The sequence below is a fragment of the Pseudonaja textilis genome, chromosome 2 (genome assembly GCF_049901715.1).
Source record: "Pseudonaja textilis isolate UNSWEBS1 chromosome 2, rPseTex1.2, whole genome shotgun sequence".
NCBI classification, from domain to species: domain Eukaryota; kingdom Metazoa; phylum Chordata; class Lepidosauria; order Squamata; family Elapidae; genus Pseudonaja; species Pseudonaja textilis.
The window spans coordinates 88,045,624-88,069,008 of record NC_141991.1 but is presented as its reverse complement, the minus strand read 5'-3'; the positions used below and the strand labels follow the sequence as shown (position 1 = coordinate 88,069,008).

Sequence of the window (23,385 nt, the reverse complement as noted above, 5' to 3'; positions counted from 1 at the left end):
TTCTCATCTTTTGGGGGAGACTTACTTGAAAGAAACAACTGTAAGATAAGCCATGACTTGGGAATTCATTTCAGTTTCTTTGACTTTCCTAGGTAAAGATGGAAAGGGAGGATTTGATTGCATGCAGCTGAATGAAGAGGTGAACGTAAGATCAAGCAACACTTTTTTCCAAGGAAAAGCTAACATCCTGTGTCAGCCTGACTAGGGCTTGAAGTATGGTAAACAGAGCATCTGTCATAACCGCATCCTGACATTGCTGTCCAGCAACCTCCGTCATCAGGAACAAGCACTTCACAACAACTTGACAAGAAGCAGATGGCAGCTTCAGGGGCTGCAGCTCCAATCCGGCTGTTTGGCAGCCTCTCCTTTCTCTCTGCTCTAGGTTTGGTCCTTGGAAGCTCTTGGATCGGAGCATCCTCACCAGCTTCCTCCCATCAACACAGCGAGGGGTGAGCGTTGTGCCATGAAGATGAAGGGAGAGCTAGGAGCTAACTATAGCACAGGTAATCTATCAAGCCAACTTCAAGCAGAGATGCAGCAACCCTCCAAAAAGAACAAGAAACATGTTTCTTCTTCTTCTCTCCTCCCCCCACCCACACCAGCTATCACATTTGTTAAGGAAAAAAATGGCAAAGAGATTTTTGTAGTATTTTTCACTACCCTGAACGGTAGTGCTAGTTAAGATATCAGCAGGAATATGCTTTGCACTTGAATCCCTGCTGCAATAAGAAATTTTCTAGTTATCCAAATTTCACAGGGTAATATGTCCCTTCTGTATATGCTGACCCACTTTTCTCATATTATCAACAATCAAATCCTCAAGAGCTCTGCATTCACAAGCCTGTACTTTGGCTATAGCGGAGCCTTTACCTGAGTTCTAAATCCGTAGTTAGATTGGACAGATTGACAGATTCAAGACTGGTAATCATTTGAAAATTATATATATATATCTCAAAACCTCGAATGGGTCAACGCTCTTTGTTTCAGGACGCTTACCAAAAATGCATCCTATTCAGCCCAAGAATAAATTTGGATTGATGAATGAAAAAGAATAGCTAAATTTGGGAATGAGCTGCAATGAGTCAAAGGGAAACCAAAGGGCATTATACCACTGTTCAAATAGTTTCCAAAAGAGAGGAATCTGTAAATGCAGGGGGGGAAATGAAGAGCAGGGTTCAGGAATTATTTGTTATTGATGGTGGCATCTGCAGCTCTTTTTCCTCACTGCAACTTCTTTTTAAAAAAAGTCTCCTGAATCACAATGTTGATAAATTGGTATTCAGCTAAGGAATCATATGATCGTTTTTAACCGGCCAAGCTTGTGTACATTGACCTGTGTTTTGGACTATGGCTATGGTGTTACTTACACTGCACATCTGAATTGACACAGTATCACTTCCTATCCTTGTGGAGCTTTAGTAACTTTCATTCCTATAAGAGAAAAGGGGATGGGCTACATCCCTATATAAAACACTAAGCCTGGATTTCAGTATCATTGAACAAGGTAAGACATAAGGCTCGTATGTCATGCTGTGTCAAAAACCAACCAATGAAGCAAATTATGTCTTAGTTCTCTGTGTAAATCAGGTCATTGACAGGTGATAGAGAAACATTGTATGGGATGTGGCAGGGATCTTGGAAAGGTTCAGGTTATCCCAAAGTTAATTCCCAGACTTGGTTATGGCAGCCTTCCTTAATCAGAGATCTTTGGGATGTATTAGGACTTCAAATGCCGATGCAGCTTGGTTGTAAGCTTGGAAGTTATGGCAGTTGTACCACAGGAAACTTGGAAACTGCCAGCTGAGAAAGGTTGTTTTAGAATAGGCTGAGGAATTCTGGGAGTTGAAGTCCTTACCTTAAGCTTGTTGAAGTTGAGAAAAACATTGCTTTAGACAAAAGTATTACAATGAAATGGTTTGTTCTGATACTAATGCAGTGCAATCGTGTGGATGGTGATTTTTAGGAGCATCATCTGCCACAGCCAGACAGGTGGCTGACCTAAAAAGAGCCTTAGATTGTTCAGTTGGCTGATTCACATAAATATCATATGAGATGGATGTGGATATTGATGGGACTCAGTGACGTATGAGAGAGAAAGTCCTGTGTGAAAATCACCGTGGACCAGAGAAAAGTTTCTGTTTGGCTAAAGGCTGAAGCCATCTTCTGAACTAGGATCCTTCAGCTGATTTGGGCCAAAGTGTCTGGATATTCCTAGACATTCTGGAAGTTGCAGTCTTATTACACCTGGATGGAACCAGGCAGAAGAAAGGTCACCTCAGACTACAGTCAGATGATCCTACTTAGAAGTCTTCTGCTAGGAAGGTATATGTCTAGGAAAGAAGGAAGCTTATACACTAGGAAATAACTACAGCACTTCCCCAACCTCTGATATCTGGTTCACTTTTTTAGTTTGATCAGAACAGGATATTTATTATACCCAGTCCACGCTCAAACAATTATACTACAAAGCTGCTCATATAAGATGAATAGACTGTGCTGAATATGTATATCTTTATATTAAAGTATGAGTTCAGCATGAGTGTATGGAGGGGCTTGTTGGTGTTCATATGAGCAGCATACAAAAAGACCCAAGCAAAAATAAAAGTAATATCTGGGAACAAGATCAGCATTACCTATTGCATCTCAACAATTAGCCTATGAACAATGATACCCTGGCTTCATGCTCTATTAAAATATATGAAGTAAAAATAACTGAATGAAAGTAATGTTCTGAGCAAACCCCAGTCACAGCCCTCCTCCTCCTCCTGTGACCAGGTAAATGGAGCTTGTTTTCTGTTCCTCTGTTTCTGTTCCTTTGAAGGCTGATTCTCCACTCTTCCCCACAAAGCTTCTGCCTCTCATCCACATGTCAGAGCCCTTCCTGTAAGAAACAGAGAAGAGAACTGTCAATCACCAAGAATCGGAAAAGAACTACCTTCCCTTATATCAGTCACCATTTCTTTACTTGTTCTGAATATTGCCAACTAGACAGTCTTGGTATTAATACAGCCAACCTGGGAATTCTAGGACTATTGACAACATTGGATTTTTTTTTTTTAAAAAGCAACATGACATTAAAGGGCAATTCAAGACTGCATGATGGAGGACTGCAGCAGGAGTTGAGCTTGACAATAGATTGTCTATCTTTGGGAAGTTATGGGAGAAAATGTTGTTTACATAGATGTGAGGTAATTGGTCACCCTCATCAGTTTCACATAAGAAATGCCTGGATTGTGGTCAGAACTAGACATGGAGCTACTTATTTCAAGTACTTTTGAGGGCTAGAAGGTTGGACCAGCTCTATTCCCAATTTTTAGTCCTTAAAAAAAAATCAGTCACTATTTGTATTGGATCAGGACAGAAACCCATCAACTCTACATGAACGAAGCATATGCCCCATCACCACCAGAAATGTACTCAGCAAGCGAAGAAGAAATATCTCCCTATTGCTTTCTCTAGTACTAACCGCTGCGACACATTTGTCTCTCAATATAAAACCTTTATTTATTTGTAACATGATAGTAACTGATAGACATAAATATTTCAAAATAGTAATATATAGTGCAAACTATAGATAAAACCCCAAAATTTTCCACAGTAATATGAAGTGAAGTCTACAAACAGGTTGATTAGCTGGTTGGTCCATGTATGAAAAGCTTCAATTTATATGAATTTGCAGACTATATTCATGTATTTGGGAATAAGCCTCCTCAAACTCAATACTTGTAAATGTACGATTATGCTGTGAAACACAAGATCGGATGAGCTATTAGACTTGCTCCCGTTCTCCTTCTCTCCCCTCCAGTAACTGGTGTTTTTGGATCCGTCCAAAGTATTACCAACAGAATCTGTACTAAAGATTTGCTGATAAAATGAATCCAGGGATAATGTGAGTCACAGTTTTATTTTCTGGGCAATTGGTTTCTCCCCTCCCCCCTTAGAATGGCTTTTTAATGCATAATTCTCACCCCCTCCCCCAAGAAAGAACTGCTTTTCAAAGAAAAAGTGCTTTTGGCAAGAAGGAATTGATCTGTTCCTTTGATGCTCTGACAGCTAAATGGTGTTACTGCCCCAATATGCACTGCCCCAATATACAATCTCCAGAAGACATAACTATGTGAAGCCAATTGGATAAAGTCATCCAAAACTTTGGGGTGTGGCATCATCAAAATGCTGATGATGCCCAAGTTTATCTCATCATCCCATACAGGCAGTTGCTGTCCCTGTGCTTGGAGGATGGAAAGATCTGGATGGAAGAGAACAGATGAGCATGGAACCCCAGAAAGGTAGAAGCATTGTTTATATAATGGGGTTCTCTGCTGACACTAGAATTATCTTTGGAGGGGCAGGCACTGCCCTTGAAAGGTCATGTTCACAATTGGGTGGTCCATCTGCTCCTGTTTGAACAGCAAGTGAAGGACGTGACTAGGAGGACAATTGCCCAACTTTAGCTAGTGCACTTTTTCAACTCTACCTGGTGCCAGAAGACCTAGCTAAATAATTCATTCAAGTGTTATCACCTATTGACTGAATTATTGCTTTACATGGGACTACACTTGAAGAATGCTTGGAAACCACAGCGGATCCAGATTGTATCGGATCAGGTAGCTACTGGCTCCCAACATTTGGAATATGTAAGGCTCTGCACTGATTATTGATCAATTTTCAAGAGTGATTTAAAATGCTGATATTGAACCATAATCCTCTTCAAGTCATGGCTTCTCCCAAATATATTGGCTCAATTTATCAGATTTTGTAGGAAAACATCCCAGAATGATTCTATACTCTGGGAGGCAGGGAATGCTCTACTTCTTTTTAGCAGCTCCATTGCTTTGGAACAATGACCTTTAGGAAACTATTAAAAATGACTAATTCAGAGAGCATTTTCATGATCATACTAACTAAAATTAGTTCATCTGAAAAGCGATCCAGTGAAATTCTTGCACCGCTTTTATTATTTCACTGTCTCTTATTTAGTTATTGCACTTAACACTACTGCTGTAAATGTTTAAATGGTTATTTCATTCTATTCATTGTAAGTTGCTGAGGATCTATTGACTATGGCAGAGTATAAATCCAATGAGCAAACCAACCAACAAAGGCTTGGAAAATCCGGGTAAACACTAAATAGCACCAAAGATTTAGAATTCTCTGTATTACTTTGGAGCCATCCAGTAGTCATTTTATTTATTAATGTATTTATCTGTTTATTAAATTTATATATTTTTACTTTTGTTTTATTATTTGTATCCCGCCTTTATTAAATATATAAAATAACTCAAGGTGCTGAACCTACATAATTCCTCCTCCTATTTTCCCTACAACAACAACACTGTGAGGTGATTTTGGGCTGAGAAACAAGGTGACGGGCCCAAAGTCACCCTGCTGACTTTCAGGCCTAAGGTAGGTTCAGAACTCATACCTTCCTGGTTTCTAGCCTGGCTCCTTAACTGGTATACCAAACTGTGCTGTCCATCTCATACTGCAAAGCAACTCTTAAGTTGCTTTATAATGGACACAAGGGATTGAACATAGAACTAGCATGTTTCCCTTGCTCTTGCCCCTTATATGCAGATTCCATACCCATTAAATCACCTGAAGTGGAAATTCTGTCAATTTTTTTTTGGAAAAGTTCCATTAAATAGAAATGTATAATATAAACCATGACACCAAAATAAGGTCTTGCTGAACCAGGTCACCAATGGAAAAATAAAAAGAAAGAGACCGTATTTATCTACATTCAGGATAGCCAAGAGCATAAGTAGCAGTGAGACCTATGAAATTTAAAAGACCCCCCAATTGATTCTCTTTTTTTTTTCCCCTTTCAAAACTCTCCGAACAGAAAGCAGCTAATATTATAAGCTTGTTCTAGGTTCAGCAGAATTTGGCTCAGATACTGTTCCTGTTTCATTCCGTCCTATCCCTCCCTCAAAGCTGGCCATGAATGCAACCCACAAGGTTCTATGGAAAAACAAACACTCCCTTGATCCCAGGCCCAAATCAAGTTCTCAGCTGCCTGCCCTTGGGAAGTTGAAGTCATGGATGGATTATCCCCGCGTTCCCTTAGAATGGAGTGCGGCTGGGCATCCTACAGTACTTGGAGCAGAAGCATCCCTCGGGAAGTCATTCCAGTTCTGATGCTGGGTGGGAAAATTATTGAGGACATTCGAGATAGTTTGTAAATAGTCCTACAGTTATCTCCGCATTCTGTGGGAAAGATGGGCACTCATTTTTCTGCTCAAGATGGCGACTATAAACGGAACCTTTGTTCTGAGTAGAACGTTGTGTCTGCCTTGTGAAATTCATGAATTGCTGCTGCAGCAAGTCGCCATGGGAAGAGAGAACATAGTGCTGGCTGGCCTGTCTCAGCTTCTCCCAAACTTAAACCATCTGCTTAAGCTGTATTCCTAACTTAAAAGTTATGCGAGATGTAGCCCCAACGCTTTCATCAGCACAACTTTAGAGAAGATCAATGCATTTCAGTCCTCTTGCACAAATGAAGACACCTAGTGAAATAGTGACAGCTTTCTAAATACACTCACTGAAACACCTCAGAGGCAAGTGGGGAGCTGATGCGTGTCATATCTCTCTGTTCATTTATATTATAATATGCAGAGTGCCTTTTTTTGGTAGCAAATAAGTCAGCTGATCTGTTTGTCCAAAAGATGACAAAGATAGGGAGAAGCAACACTGGAATATTAGGAATATTGGTACTCAAATAAATCTGCATATTGCTTGCCTTTACAGCAAGGGTCTTCAAACTTAGTAAGTTTAAGACTTGTGGACTTCAACTCCCAGAATTCCTGAGCTAACATGACTGGAGGAGGAATTCTGGGAGTTGAAGTCCACAAGTCCTAAAGCTATCAAGTTTGAAGACCCCTGCTTTAGAGAGTGGATAGAGGAATAGGCCAATTGTTGATAAATAGGCATTGGCATAGGTTAAGGATACATCAAAAATATGAGTTATCCTCTACTGAAAGGCACATTCTGTTTTTCAATGGTACACCAGGCAAGGTCAGAAAAATGAACTAGTTAGGACAAAGTAAAATTTAATATAACAATTTGCATTTAATTTGCCTTAAACTAATGAAATACTATTAACGTGACTATTCTGTATGTACAACTGCATATTGTTTGATTTTTCTCCCTGTTTAATACTCTTCTTCCCCAAAATCAGAGATCCAGGAGAAGGAAGTGGCTGACATTTGCCATTCCCTCCTTCATTTACCTAATCTTCCACAAGTTCAACTTCTACAAGAATTGCAAACGTTCATCCCGAAGATTAGTGCAAAGGAGGTTCAGCCCAGTTCCATTGAAACAGTGGTTAAATTCTATTTCTTCCAAGAAAGTGACGAAAACCTAGAAAGCTAGAAAGGGGCAAACTCACAATATCCAACAAGAACTATCTATTTGTCTTATGGTGTCATAGCCTCCCCCATTTGCCTCCTGAATAAATCTTCAGGTTTGACATGTTGCTATGACTGAAGAATGAGGCTAGTTAATCAAGATCCAAGATTGGCAGTCCAACTAAGGTATAGAAGGAAGAGTACAGTAGGCCCTGACAACTGTCTAAAGCCAAATAAGGGGGTGCAAACAAAAACAACCACAACCACGGATAGAGTGAAAAATCTAGTGTGAACACAACATGGTTGGCTAGGAAAATCAGAAGGGGCATAAGGAGGCACACTCCTGAGCCATTGGCCCTTACTAAAAGAAAAGTTAGGATTTAAGGTTTGCAAAAGAAGGCCCATGCTACAATTGGCTTGCTATATCTGTAAGCCCACTTAAGTAAGTGAGCCTTGGTTAAGCGTGCTAGCATTGCTTCTCACTTCAAAGGACTAAGAGGGCCAATTATTGGGATTGGTTGCTTATCAATTTAGATCGCAGCCCTAGGTTAGGATTGCTGTTGCTCACATTTTCTAGCCCTGAGCTTGAAGGCAAGGAATAAATTTTTATTCTAAATTCCAGCGTCATTTTATAGCATTTCAACTGAAAACAGAATTCTGTCTTATTCTAATTGGAGGAACTATACAAGCTCATATTTAGCAATTTGTCACAACAATCTGAGGTTGCTTCAGATATTTTTATACATGGGCAAAGATACATGAGCAAAAAACCACATAACTCCCCAAGAGTAACTATGATATGCAAGCTTATGCACTCAAAACTAATAATCAGGAAAGAATTGGATGCATAATTTGAAATGTTGCATGGGATCACACACATGCTAAATTTTATATGCATATGCCTTTTAGGCATGTAATCTGCATCTGAACAACAAACCTGTCTTGTCCTGAATTGCCCCCAGTTTGAATCCTACTTCAGTCTAGCCACTCTATGCATCTGATGAATTTTGCTGCAGCTCGCAAAAGCTTACGTCTTCTAATTTGTTCCTTGGAAGAGGTGCTTCTACATCTACATACAGAGTGTACCAAAAGTTAGGCCCCATAGGCCAATCGCAACATGTTTTATTAATTAATATTTTTTTCCAGAGAAAATCTTTTATTGTTTACAAATGTTCAAAAGTCATGGACCAAACGAGTAAAGAAGTGTTTAGAAGAAAATAGCAACCCATTTTTGAACACTAAATGTCACGTAAGAATAACTTGCCTGTGGGGCCTGAGGTTTAGTATACACCCAGTGTATTCTACATTGGTGTGTTAACATAGAAGGATAAAAATGCCATGCAAAGCTATCCTAGAAACTCAGGAGTTCAGAAGTCAAAGGAAACAGGGTTAGAGAGCACTATTTATCAGCCTCCTGCTCTACTCCACGGTTTCTGGTTTCGGATCAAATGCTTATGAGAAAACAAAGCAAGATCCCAATCAAGTCCCACAGTCGCAGGCTGATTAACCCTGAGTTCAAGCCCAGACCCTTAGAAGGACTATAAATAGCTCTGCCTTTTCCTTTCCCATCCTCCCTGAAGGAGCTGAGAAATGCCTGCCCTTTTATGGTCAAAATGGCAGATTCCTGGAGCTGCACAGTCCAGATCTCCCATCCTGGGGCTTAGCCAAGGGGCCCAGAGGGACGTAGCTGCTGCTTCTCCTCCTCCTTGAGTTTTTTGGGATAAACCGTAATGCTAAGAACAAAGAGCGGGTTTTTCACAGCCTTGATGGAAAGAGGATGCAATTTGGAACTAGTGCTTAGGAAACAATGAATGCTATACTGGCTCCCCTTTTTCTTTTCATTTTTCCCTTGCCATCATCAGGATTTGCACACAATTTCTGGGACCAGACACTCTGTTTTAGCATTGTGATCAAAAACTGCATTCTCTGCTGAACATCAAAGGCAGCTTCCCTCTCTGATTTTCTTTTAAATACAGGACCAAATTAATGTCAAACAATGTGCAGTGAACTTGAGGTTGAGGAGACACCTAGTGCTGTGTAAATAAACAAGGGATGTGACGTGAACTTGATGAGTTATTTATATATTTATTTATTTAATATGAGGGTCAGGGCTGTGCAGATAGATTCATAAATATTTTATGTAGTTGTTTTCTGTAATTATTCCTTCAAAAACGGGCAGTCGGCATTGTATAGAATTTTCATTGTTTCGATTAAAAAACGTTTTTACTTTTGTAAAGAAACTGAATGCATTGCATGCAATGTGATAGATCATATGTAGTTTCATCGAAAAAGGAGAAATACATACATACATACATACATACATACATACATACATACATACACACACACACACACACACACCTGAATAGTCAGGTTAAAATATATATGGTTAAATGTAAATGGCAAAATGCACATTTCATCCAAATCCCACTTCAAAACTGATAGAAAGAAAACGGTTCTTTTTCAGTTTGGAGAAAGAAGTTCAGGGATTTAGGGTGTGAAAATATAGCAGGGATGGTTAACCAAAAATGGCAGTCGTAACAACAGCTGGAAGACTGCAGGATGCCCATCCCTTATTAATTGTGGATCGTATAAAAAGCAAGGAGTGGAGAATGAGAAAACATTGGAGTGAAGAACAAAGATGCTCCTCATTCTTTTGTTTTCTGAGGTGTCTCATGTGGATAGCAAACCCATGGAAAATCACTGATGGAGAACTATGAGGAACAATGAGGTGGAGAGAACGATTGGGAAGCCTGACCTCCTAACCCAATATGTTAATCTGACACTTCACATATCTTAAATTTGGACAATAGTTTATGAAACAAGCTCTAATGAAACTGGAAACAGGAAGTCTGAGAGAAACTAAAATGGAGATTCAGCCTAGTATATATCATATTTTGATAGCATATGTTATATGCTGATATACACAACGTTAGCTTTGCCTCCTAGAGTAAAAGTGTTTACATTGATAGATCCTTCAGTTAAAAATGAAAGTTTAGTCAAATGTCTATGGAGATTCTCAGTCATCCAGGTCATGGTTGTCCCAAAAGTGCGTTTTTCAAAAGAAAACTGGACTTTGTTTTTCCTTGAAGATGTTTCGCTTCTCATCCAAGAAGCTTCTTCAGAGAAGAAGAATGGATGATAAGTTGAACATCTTCAAGGAAAAGCAAAGCCCAGTTGCCTTTTGAATAAGCACCACTGAGGTAAGTTTAGTCATTTCAGAAAGCAGCACTGGTGGCAGAAAAGGGTTTAACATTCACTCTAGCTACTTTGGTGGTATAACCCCAGACCCAGACAGAAACTACTTAGCAGCACATAGATAACTATATGCTGGCTTATGACAGTAAAACTACATCTTAAACCCATAGTAGGGAATAGGGGTGTGTATGAAATTGAGGAGGGAAGGGATGATCCAGCAGGAAAAAAAAATACTTGTCAGAGAAAAAAATGAAGCTTTTCTGTCCTGCTGCTTCTGGACTGACCTTGTATTTAACCCAGGGCTAAATGTCATACTCCATAGCCAGCATTCTGTAACATAAATGGGGCAGCAGGACCAGAAAGGAAGAACTGCTGATCTTAGAACAAGAAAAAGGATGAGAGCAGTTCCCAACTATCCAGTAAAGGACAAGATGTGCTTTCAGTGACTGACAGCTCCTTCCTGTGTAATTTTTTTTTCTCATCACTTTTCTATTTGCTTGATTCTCTTCATTCCAAAAAAAAAAGTCTTATTTTTGTCGCTCTTTCAATATTCCCACAGTTATCTACCTGAGTGGACTGTCATTTAAAATATCCTGAATCCTGGAGAATGTTAAAATCCTGGACAATTTAAAATCTCCATTGTACCTCAGTTGTTTGGACTATATAAAGTCTCTTAGCTAAAGGTGTTGACAAAGACATGGTTTTATTGATGTTAGTGTTTTAATACAAAGAAACCAAACATTTTGTCTGCAGTTATTTGAGATCCACTAGTGTGTGTTTGCATGTGTGGTGCATGTATGCGTTTCATTACACCCATTTCCATTGGAAAAGGAGTAAGTGTTTAATCAAAGCAGGAATATTCAGAAAGTACATCCTAGAGATGCACATTTTATATTTGAAGTGCTTTTGACATATTATTGTGGAGAACCCTTTCATATGGATGAAAATAAGGGGGGAATTCAATTCTAGAGTGCCTTTATTGACATATATGATAAAATGGGATTTGCTTATCAGAGTTCTGCTTTTATAACAATTCTTTATTTTAGAAATAGAAAAAAACCCTATTTAAACCACTAGAAACCAACCACTAGAAACCAAGAAGGCTTCTAGTTTTGAAGCATGTGAACTGGGGTGTCTATAAACGACATTTCTTGCTTGTTTACATATTGCATTCCTAAAATAAAGGAAATAGTTAGCAAGATTTGTTTCCCAGTAAGGCTCAGTTCACATCAGGAGGTCCACTGGGGAAGACTGTTCTCTTTTTGATTGGTGACCTCCATCTGTTCCCAAAGACTGAGCAAAAGAACAAGGGGAGTGTGAAAGGAAGTCCCTGGAGAAGGTCAGAGCAATCCTGATAAAATCCATGTGACTCCCAGTTTCCTGCACTTGGAAAGACTGTGGCTGCCAAGACTGGACATAAGATGAGTCCTTGGTGATCTCTGAGTTTGGTTGTTTGCTTGAAGATGACATCTCCAATGGACAACCCAGTGACATCTTCAGTGCTAGAAGGGAGTGGGGTTTGCTCTCTGTTAAATGAACCCTCAGTGTTTTTCCCTAGGTGAATACATTGCCTGCGTTCTATTGCAGCAAGCACATAGCACAAAGTTACAGAACAAGGAGAAGAAATGGTTTCGATTTAAGTTTCCAACTTTTAGGAGTCTTGATATATAGAGACAAGATGCATATAGTTTACTCATGGGAAAGCTCTTCTTCTAGGATCAGGACTTTACAAAAAACCAAATCCAAATAACATTTTTCTATTCTGGCAAGAACATAGACGAACACACAAATACTGAACTGAGAAAGATTGTGAAGCTATATTTCAACCTTAGAGATTCCATAATTCAACAAATGACACTGATATTATATATTTCATTCTGTCTCTCTCTCCCTTCCCCGCTCAATATTTTTTTCAGTATTTTACACTGACAAACACATAGAAACAGGTTCCTGTTTTCCATGCTTTAGAAATGATATTGGTAAGTAATAAGTACGCAATGACTTAATGCAAGGCATTAATTCACCTTTCTCCCTTGAGAATTTAAAGTAGTATTAACAGTGAAGGAGTTGTAATTGGCAGGGATGCATAGTAATAGCAATAAATAGGCAAATATACAAAATAGAAAAGTAGAGAAAATGGTTTCACCAGGGGGACTGGGTCATAAATAGTGTCCTTTATACATAAAGACAAGTAGAGGATATAACAGATCTTATTAGTTCAGGCTTATAGATCCCAGTTTGTCAATAAGGCCACAGTGGGACAAACAGAACAATATTCTGTTCAAACAAGCATGGTGGTCTTGGGTTTGAGATCAGTAAATATTCTAGATGCCAATTCTGATTTGGTTTGAATGGTTGAATCTGATCCCTCTCCCCCACCCCTATGAGGGTTGCTTCTTTTCATCATCCCAGTTTCTGCTTGAAAGAACAGGGGAGAGAAGGGCAAGCGGGAGGATGGTTACAATTCTTATTTGTAAAACACTTCCTTTAATGGGCAATAGGTAAACTAAGACTAAACTTTGCTGGCTTTCCTGTAACTGCTTCTTGGCTCAAATGGCAGCGTTATATATGGGAAGAGACTGAAAAGGCCTCCCCAAATGACCATAAATAGATGATGGAACAGAAATGAACTCTTCTGAGTAATGATAGAATATGGTCTGATATGATGCCAGTACTGTGTTTTTCAGGGAGGTTGGGAGAGCTCTCCATAAATGGCACAATTTTCTTGTGGGAAGAGTAGACAGCAATAAATAGGGATGTACTTCCCCTTGTACTGGAATCCCAAAGTTTACTAATCACAGCCCTAGTTCAAATTAGTTCAGTTAAGGCACATTATGAATTCAGAACTTGTAACTGACACCAAAATCAAGCTCACAATTCTTTTTACACAAGTCGATTTTGGGGTGCGACTGCATGCATGTGTGGCCAGAACAGGAATGAGCTGCTAGGTTAGAACACAACTTTCTAGAAAAGCCCTAAGAGTTTACCTGCCTGAGACAACTTGGCAGAAATATAAAGTCACAAAGTATATGTTTGGGCAGAGATTTAGGGAATGCCTACATGTAGTTTAAGAAAGTATCAGAGAATTTTGGACTTGACTTGCAGAATGAGGTAGTCAAGGCTACAACCATAGAAAAGCTACCCAGTGATATTAGAACAGTGCTACAAGTTGTGCCAGGAACTTTATAGTTTTGAGTAGGACAGCCCTATGCAGAGATATGCAATCATGGATGAAGATTGTTTAGGCACCTGCAGGATGAAAGACGCCAGGAAAGCCTGATTTGCTATTGGAAGAGGACTAGTAAAGATTGAGAGAAAAAGAAGAAAGGGACGACAGAGAATGAGGTGGCTGGATAGAGTCACTGAAGCAGTAGGTGTGAGCTTAAATGGACTCCGGAGGATGGTAGAGGACAGGAAGGCCTGGAGGAAGGTTGTCCATGGGGTCGTGAAGGGTTGGACACGGCTTCGCAATTAACAACAAAAGTAAATAGAGAAATTCCTAAGAAAGAGGAAAGTGAGTAATCCATAGAGAAAACCGTGTTAAAAGGAACACAGTAGTTTAATAAAAGGAGCAAAGGTGGGGATCTGAGAAGGAGAAAAAAATTATGTGGCAAGGTTGGCCATAAAGCGCAAACCTGAACTAAACAAACCTAGAAAGGGTCCCAGATCCAGATTTTCTGTTAATCTCCAAAATGCAGTAATGGTAGAAATATCAGCCACGGTAAATGGAAGGAATAACCTTTGGTCTGACAAAGACAGGCACTGTAGCACTCTAGCATACCTTTATCTTGTGAGAGGTTCTCCAGGGAAGCAGGTTCTCACATACATTTTGTGTAAGACACACATTTTACTTTCGGTGACTGCTCAGATGGCAATGAAAGGAGTCACAAAAGGTATTATTGACGGGGTGCTTATCATCTCTTTTGTTATGTGCCGGCACAATTTTCCCCATATTTTGACAGCTAATTAGCCAATTAGCCAATAAGAAGGGGGCCGGGAGAGAAGCAAACAGAGAGGTGCTCACAAAAAGAAAGAAAGGAAAAGACTGAGCAAGGAAGGGAAAAGTTTCTCAAGCGTAAAGAGAAAGCTGTGGTTGAGGCACAACAGAAGTAGAGCTAGTGTAACATTAGAGAACTCTGATGTTTTACCAGGGGACAAAGAATAGTTGGAGCTGATTGAAGTATGCTTTCAAATTCTTCTACATTTGTCCAATGGAAGAAGCCCACAGAAAGCAGTGTGAAGAATCAGCCTTAAAAATAAGTAGGAAGAATCCAGAACCAAAGGAAACAATGAGGACCATTCAACTGTAAGTATTGAACCTACCCTCCCCCGCCAAGCCTTATCGTAAATAAGGCTGTGTGTGGCAATGCTGATCACTTTGATTTTGAGACCTGCCCTCAGTCGCTTCTATAGGGTTGATCCTAAGGTCAGGGGGCAGGTTGTGAGTCAAGTCCAGGTTTAGTGGCTCAGAAACACTGAGAGTTTTGTACTCAATTAGAACGTTATGGATGCAGATACGCCTGTCTTATAGCTTAAAGAGCAGAAACGTTAAGCAAATGGAGGAGAAGGTTGTTGGGCCTTCCTGGAGGTTTTTTTTTTTTTTTTTTTTTGTGGACTTGCAACACTGTGGGTCCAGGAGAAGGGATTTTCAGGTGGAGATCCAGGAGGAGCAACAGGACCCCAGAGAGTCATCTGTTAAGTGAAGTGGCTGGTGAGAAGGATTGCAGTTTGCAGAAAACAGAGCAAAGCCAGGGAAGGCAGCTTGACAAAAGCGTTGGAAGCCAAAAGTGATTTTTCTCCCCTCTTCCCATCCTCCTCCCTGGGAAAGAAATGAGCCCCAAAGTGAAAGCACATAAAGAAGCTGAGAGAGGGAGGGAGGGAGGAAGTGCAACAGATAAGACACTGTAAAAAGCTCATTTGAAGTTGTTTGTGCAGAACCGTATATGCAGAGTTTGTTAAGGGTAGTGTCGTGTCTACATAGCAGAGTAAATAGAGAACAATGGTGTATGCCAATCTGGAAAGTTCCTGGCCCTTTTATCCATCTACCAACAGTTTCTCCAAAGCACTTTTTAAATAGCCAGAACCTCAGTCCACAACCTCTGCTGAAGTCCTTTAGTAATTTGGTTGTGAGCATTGGAACTGCGCAGGATCATGCCTCCAGACTGCTGAGTAAAGAAAGCAGGATATTCTCTGTGTTTTAGGCAAACAAAGAAATAAAACAAGTGTCTTAAGACTCTGGTAGGCTTTATGAGCTTTTCAATAACTTATTTTAATGTCAACCCCCCTCCTCATTAAAAGAATGATTAAAAGGTGAAAAAAAAATTAGCCTCAGGCCCCATGTCACTACAGCTCCTTTTGTGGCTGTTAGCTACCTCAGAATAGTTTAATTTAAAGAAAGGCAGCTCTGCTTTGCTGTTTTACAGCAATGCACTTTGGAGAACTTTATCTGCTGTATTTAGCAGACAACGAAGAGCTTCACATCCTTGCTAACCAACTGCGGATCAGAGATTTGGCAGAAAATCCTGACCTTTATTTTATGAGACATAAGTAGGTGAATTACATATAATATTTTCCCCCGACAGGAATTCTTGAGTCAGCATGGCCGTTCTTAAGAACTCTGAGAAAAATTCATCTAATGGAAAGTTATTTGCTCACTTCAGTGACAAATCTTTAGGTAACCTGCTGATCCCTCTGGACAGAAGAAAGAATAAAAAATTCTATCCAAATATTCAGTGTGACCCTCTCTTTCAACACAATAGTGTTGGCAGAATCAATTTGTTCTTAAATCTTTGTAAGTATCCAGACTCCAAGTTGTTTGAAATAGCACCCATGACCAAATTTGATGTGAATTAGGGGGAAGACAAAGGAAATGGATCATTTCTTCTTCCAGTCCTGTTTCTTGAATCTCAGTGCAAAGCAATCCATTTATTTTAATTTCATTAAGTCAAATGTTTACAGATTTGGAACAAATTTACCATAGCGGTATAGAGAAAATACAGGAACAGAAGCAAAAACATGGCAATATATTGTCATAAAATTTGAAATTGCTAAATAAATGGCAAGAATGAAATATATTTTAAAAATAGTTCAGCTGAACCTTGCCTTTCCCAAGCCACAGCATTGCAGCACAGGTAGAAAACTTCTAGCTCTTTTAATTTGATTAAAGTTTCCTCCAGGAGCTTTGGCAGCCTGGCCAATGAGAAGATATATAACCAGCTGTAAGGGATTCTCGTACCCTGTCTATGGGGCCTTGCACCCAGAACTCCCTTTCTTCTCCTTGCCGATCTCAAACTTAAGCAAATTTCATCTAAGACAGACTTAATGCATCTAAGGAATTCCTCAAGCCTTTTTGTGTCAGAGCCACTGCTTTCTCCAGCCTTACTTTATCTTAGTTCAGAAAATCCAGCCTGCCAAAAACGTGATAATATGTCTCTCAGAACCCCTCCTTCTTCTGTGCTGCTCAAATGTTCCATTCTTCTTTTTGGCTGACATTTTATTCTTATCTATTTATTAGATGAATTGGCTGTGTTTTGCTGTCCAATAGTCCCAAGCTAGCCATTTCCTAGGTTAAACTTACAGACAACTTCCACTTACGAAAGGACTGCTATAAAGCTATTATATTGAACGTTTTAGTTACATACAACCATTCATAATAACAAATGCACGCACTATTTTGTGATGCTTTGTTGTGAATAAGGTTTGGTTCAATCTTTTCAAAATGAAGGCAAATTTCCATAATATTGAAGTGCAAGGTGGAGTGCTGATGTAAGTGCGGCACATGATTTTGCTGAAAAAAGTATTGAGGAGGGAAGTTATTTGACAGACTAAATACCTAATGAAGAAGAAACAGTCTTATTTGGTAAAGGACATTTTGAAAGAGGAAAAGAAAGTGGACCAGGGCATTAGGTATGAAAGGATAAGCTAAGGTTATTGGGAGTAACATATCCAGGATTTGCAAGCTCAAGTCTTTGTGTATTGCTTCTTAAATCTAAGGACCCTTTGCTATATCATCAAGGAATCTCTTCCTGTTCCTTGGAAGGCCAATGTAAAAGCTTCAGTTACAATTACCATCTTTTAAAAATTGGTTCTTGAACCATTTTGTCCCTATTGTTGAACAGTATTGCTTGGCCAAGAATATTCCTCTCAATATTCTCCTTGTGCTTGACAATGCACCTGGACATCCAAGCACTTTAGCTGACTTTCACACAAATGTAAGGGTCACATTTTTATCTCCAACACCATACTGCTACTTCAGCCAATGTATCAGGGAATCATAGCCTTCATTAAGGCCCAATATTCATGGTGGGCTTTCTACAATGTCATGTTACACAAGATGATGAGAAGAGGTGATGGAATTATAACATCTATGATCCCATCAAAATTATTGCTGATTTTGGGGTTGAAGCAAAGCAGCCAAATATGAAAGGAGTGTGGAACAAATTGTATCCCCGGTTTATACATGCTTTTCAAGAATTTACAGCTGACAGCATTGCTAGAGTCAGACAAGTTGTGTTTGGTATATTGGTAATCAAGTGCAATTAGACATTTGTGAAAATGATGTACTCAACTCCCATGCTGAAGAACTGACCCACTGAGAATAGAGTAGTAGATGCTAGCAATTTATGAAGATGGGGGACCCAAAAACTCCAGAACCAAAAATGTTGTTGATCAAAAAGTTAGCTGAATCTTTGGTTTCTTTGAAGCAGGATGGCAAAGTTAGAGGCGCAAGATCTCGATATAGAGAGCTTCATCAAGTTTACAGGATAGTTACTAAGAGCGTTAGCTGTTACAAGTCAATTTATGATGAGAAAAGATAAGCTCTGTCCAAACCTCCTTTGATGTTTATTTCAAGAAATTATCTCCAGTAGTAACGCACCCTCCCCCCCAGCAATAGAATCAAATCCTTTCCAGCACCAGGCCAATATATACTATATATTAATACACACATTTGACTAACTGATGCTAAATAACTGTTCTGACTTACCCACAAATCAAACTTAAAGACAACTTAGGAATGGGCCTTCTTCAAAAGCTGGGGACTGCCTGTATACTAGAACATATTTTATTTGACTCTTCAGCCCAAGCAAAAGCCAGTGGTACCAGACTATGGAATAGCAGTCATAACCTTTGAAGAATATGGACATGAGCAATGTTTTCCAATGTTTTCCAATGACAGCTCAGTCACAAGGAGAATCATATTGCCTTCACTTACAATCTTGTGAAACCAAGGCATTCAGATTGCAATTTTATTCATATCTTTCTGGGATTCAGCCACATGTGGATGCACCACTAATTCTGCATAAAGGTTTTTTGTACCTTTCTTATCACTTACGACAATAGCCCCCATCCCCAGATACTGGTAATGGTCGGTGCAACTCTTCCACCAATAAAGTGTAGTAAAATGAAGTTACACTGTCCTTTAGAAATACATGCACTATCTCTGGTACAATGTAAGTTAACACCATTGTATCCATTCTAATGAATAGATTCAGACATAAAGTTTATTATAGCCTAGGAAAACTTTCTTTAAAAAAGATAAAATGCTGAAAAAAAGGTTATATGCTCCAAATTATATGAAAAGGTAGGTTCGTATCCATGCTCCTTTCTCCAGTATTTGAAACAAATTCTGGACCTAACCTCAATATCTGTGATTGGGCATCACAGCAGTGAAAGGTCAGAGAGATGCAATTGTCTTCCATTGAGCCACAATGCAGATCATAAAATATGAAGACAATTGTTCCATAGGAGGTGGATGGCTGCATTCTATAGTCAGTGTTTAGGCTAATATTTTCAAAACAGAAAAAAAATTGTCAAGACATTAAAACCTATGAGCATTTTCATAATTATTGCTACAGCAGCTTTCCCCAGCCTTATGTCTTCCAGATATAAGCACAACTGCAGTAACTGGTGAACATTGTCTGTTAGCTTGAAGGAGGCTAACTTATGTCAACTTTTACTTTCTTTCCTGCATTATGAGCTTAAAAATATTATTTGAATTCAATCATAAATCATTTCTGATTTCACACCTATGAAATCTCACACCCAGGGTTGATTTAAAAGGTCTTGCAAAGTCATATATGCTCAATTCTTGGCTGCTTCCCTACATTAAAAAAAAAAAAGAACAGAAAAGAAAAGAAATAGCTAAACAGGACTAATAATGATTAGGGTCACTCAGTCTTGGGAAGTACATCTGTACTTCTTCCATGACATTTTATGAAGAAGGATAAATTGAAATGTTGTTTTGGAAAAGTCGAGGAAAACGAGGAGGCCTTTTATTTGATTTTCATCAGAATCGGAATAGTTTTCTGAACCATTTAAAGTTGTAAATGTGATTTATAAGCTGTTCTTTTTTTAAAGAAAAGTAGGATGGGGGAAAGAAACTTAAATGATTTCCAGACCCCATTTTCACAAGTAGGAAAGGAAATATTACTCTCTCCAGGAACTATTTAACATTGTACCCCGTCTAGACACACAGACTTTCCTATAAATAATTGCTTTGGGAAAGCTGAATATGTATGTGCATGTTTTTATTTCAATACAGCAAGAAAAGAATTCCCTCCTCGTCAGCTGTCTATTTTTGGCTTCAGTGCTCTAAATCCTGATACCACATTTTTCCTACCAGCTATTAGCATTTTGAAAGAAACATCAATACTATTCATATTGCTACCTATATTCTAATGAGAGAGAAAAGAAAGAAAGTGACCAGATATCAAGGTGGTGAGCAGAGAGGTAGCTGTGTATCTGAGATGCTCTAGAAAGAATTGCGTTGATCTATTAACAACAACAAAACATATTTAATGTCCACCGGCATGTTAAAACATTGATGATAGAGGAGAATATTTGTAGTTCAGGATTGAAATGAGGGGTCCTTGGTGCCCTCTGAGCTTGGTTATTTTCTTCCAAACTTTTCATTAACCAAACTAAGTAACATCATAACTAGCACCGGTGACGTTCTCTAGTTTGGGTAATGAAATATCTGGAAGAGGACAACCAAGGACCCCTAAAATGTTGCTGTCGAGAGCAAAAAATCAAAACGAAACACAGTAAACAACAGAATCCCTTGCTATGAAATATCTTTCCTTTCTGCTAGAAAATTTGGCTGGCTGATTATTCAGGGATGCGTTGAACAGTCAGTATCTCCACTTCTGGTTCTGGCTTGGATGCCATTACCAGAAGAGCAGGGGGATGGTGGTGACACAAATGGACAAAGCCAGACACTTTCCCCACTGGGTTGTTTAATGCCTGTGAAGCTTGTTGCTGCTCTAACATTAGCAGTACCTCTTCTCTAGGTTGGCTCCACCTTGGCAACAGAGCCCCTGGGAAGACATAGTGATCTATTGCCTTTTTCCACTGCAGTGTGGGAGGTGAGGAGGACAGTCTCGGCTGGAAATACTTCTGGTTTTTATTTTCCAGCCTGGAACACATTCTCTGGAACAAACAAATACCAGAACAGCTCTACGAGACATCTGCATTTTAGAGTCTGCCTTTGTAGTGTCTGGCAATCATCAGAGATGAAGGGCTTTATCTTCCTTTGAAAAGAACAGGGTCACATCAATACTAATTTTTGTAGGCATTTTGTGCTTGGTGCACCGCCTGGGAGGATGGCGGTGAGAAGCAGGAGCAGCTGTAAGCTTAACAGTCCTCAAATCAAAACCATTTCAGTTTTTTAACTGAAATCTTTCTGCTCTTTCTCTTGTGCTCTGCAACTCTCAAGAGAATAATGATTCTCAAATAAAGAGATACGGTACATGTCATGGTACTACTAAAAATGAAGAAATAAATCTTATTTGATACCTTCTTTGTTTACCGTTTCCATCATCAGCTCTCAAACTTTGGAAAGGAAAGGAGACTGGCAAATATATATAAAGATGCTTCCCGCACACAGATACACGCCCCCCCCCGCTCTAATTGCTTGAGATAGTTTTTTTATTTTCCTTTCCTTTCCATGAAAGGCATCCCAATCTTCCTCTATTCTGGTGAAAAAAAAACCTCCACCTTGAAAAGTTATGTGATGAAAAATTAAAAGCAAAATGACTTTATGCATGTAACATTATTTATAGTCTAAGAACAGAAAGAAGAATTCAAGCACAGACCATTTGTTCCATCAGAGTATTCCATATTACCCAAATAATGATATAAGTAACTAATGCTGTAAGGCCAACTTAACACAGATGATGGAGAGCGACAAAGAAATACAGAGAGACAGAGAGAGAGAGAAAGAGAGAGAGGAAGAGATTTTGTTCTGCAAATGTTCAGCAGTTAAAAACATACCTGCATTCAACAGGTGGAAATCTCTGCCCATACCTGTCATAGGCCAGGCCCACGGAGTGGATGGAGAAGACGGGGACTTTTTCATCTGTTCAAATTCTAGAGGGGCTACTGGAATATCCAAGTCAACCACTTCTCTTTTAAGCGGCTGGCACAAATGGTCCTCTTTCCTCACTGCTTAAAATCTGGAAAACCTTTTACTTTTACCTTATATGAGCTGAAAGATGATGCTGGATGGCTGTCGGCCACATCTGTCAGGAGCCCCGAGCAGACCATTCGCTAAGGCTCAGTCACGTGACACTGCTGCCTTGACCTGCAACAGTTCAAGCGAATGTTGGTTTTACCCCCTAAGGAAGGCGTGCTTGACAATTTTCATATTTCTTCTAAATTTGGAGATTTCAGACAATGCTCAGAATGCCAGAGACCCATGTGGAAGTCATTAACGCTGGGAAGGAGGGAGGGAGAGAGAAAGAAGGAAAGGGGGGGAGAAGCCGAGGGAAGGCAGGGAGGGGGGCAAAGGAGTGAGGCCTGGATGCTGTTGCCAGCTACATGCCTGGGAACGTAAATGAACTCACTCGAGAAAGTTGTTTGCAATAATTTGCTTCCTCTCCAGTTCTCTTATCCCAGCACATGCTTGAAGGGGATAAGTTCTACCCAGTCAGTGACAAATGCAGCAGAAGCAAAAGGAAAAATAATATTCAGAAGGCAGTATTATTTTGAATCCATAGGATGGAGTCACTCCAGGCAGGCTGCAACCAAAACAGTTCAAAATCTGAAGAGAGAGAAAGGCACTTCGCTGGTCTGGCTTGAGTTACCTTGTGATTTTTTTTTTATATTCAATGAATCTGAAGACCTGAGGAGTCAAGCCCCATATACATTTAATAAACAACAGCAACAATTGCTGTGGTTTATCACACAAACAGATATTTAGATTGGATTTAGCATTTTTATCCACCTATTGAGTCTTTCCCAAGGACCCAGGATAGAAAGATATTGTTGTTTGATGATGTTATTATTCTGAAGAGATGACAGTAATTCCACCCCCCCAAAAAAAAATCAGAAATGGGACATAAACTAATAATAGAACATGATAGCCAAAGAGCCCAAAGGAAGATCAAGCAACAAAAATATTTGGGGAACAATCCATATTACTGTTTTTATACAATGCTAGAAGTTTCCCAATTGTTGCCAAATGCTTGTAGCATTGTCATATTAGTAGGTCGGTAAAGTACAAGGATGTAAAGAAAATCTAAACATTCATCAGTAAATGAATGGCAAAAATACATGTAAATAACAATGATTATTCACAAGCAGCGTTTAGGTTTTCATCAAAATATATTTCACCTTCCCTCAGTCAATGATATCATTAGTGATAAAATAACTATCATGACAGTAATAAGCTAAATAATATCTGTTATGATCAACATAAAATTATTGACATAACAACTGCCTGTAATAGTGGCATTTTGCAATTTTAAGTTCCTTCAAGAAGAAAACAAGGAATGGGTGAATTGGAGTGGTTTGTTTGAATGATTTCTACATAGGTAATTGATGTTGTGTGCTGAAGCAGAAA

The 23,385-nt window shown here is 39.3% G+C and overlaps 1 long non-coding RNA gene across 1 annotated transcript; it reads right to left on the bottom strand.

Moving 5' to 3' along the window:
• Positions 1-2,612: 2,612 nt before the first annotated feature.
• LOC148126958 (uncharacterized) lies at positions 2,613-22,013 on the bottom strand. Its single transcript, XR_015741761.1, has 2 exons — positions 21,816-22,013; positions 2,613-2,881 (listed from the first exon to the last, which is right to left on the bottom strand). It is a non-coding gene; the product is annotated as an uncharacterized LOC148126958 (long non-coding RNA).
• Positions 22,014-23,385: the final 1,372 nt, after the last annotated feature.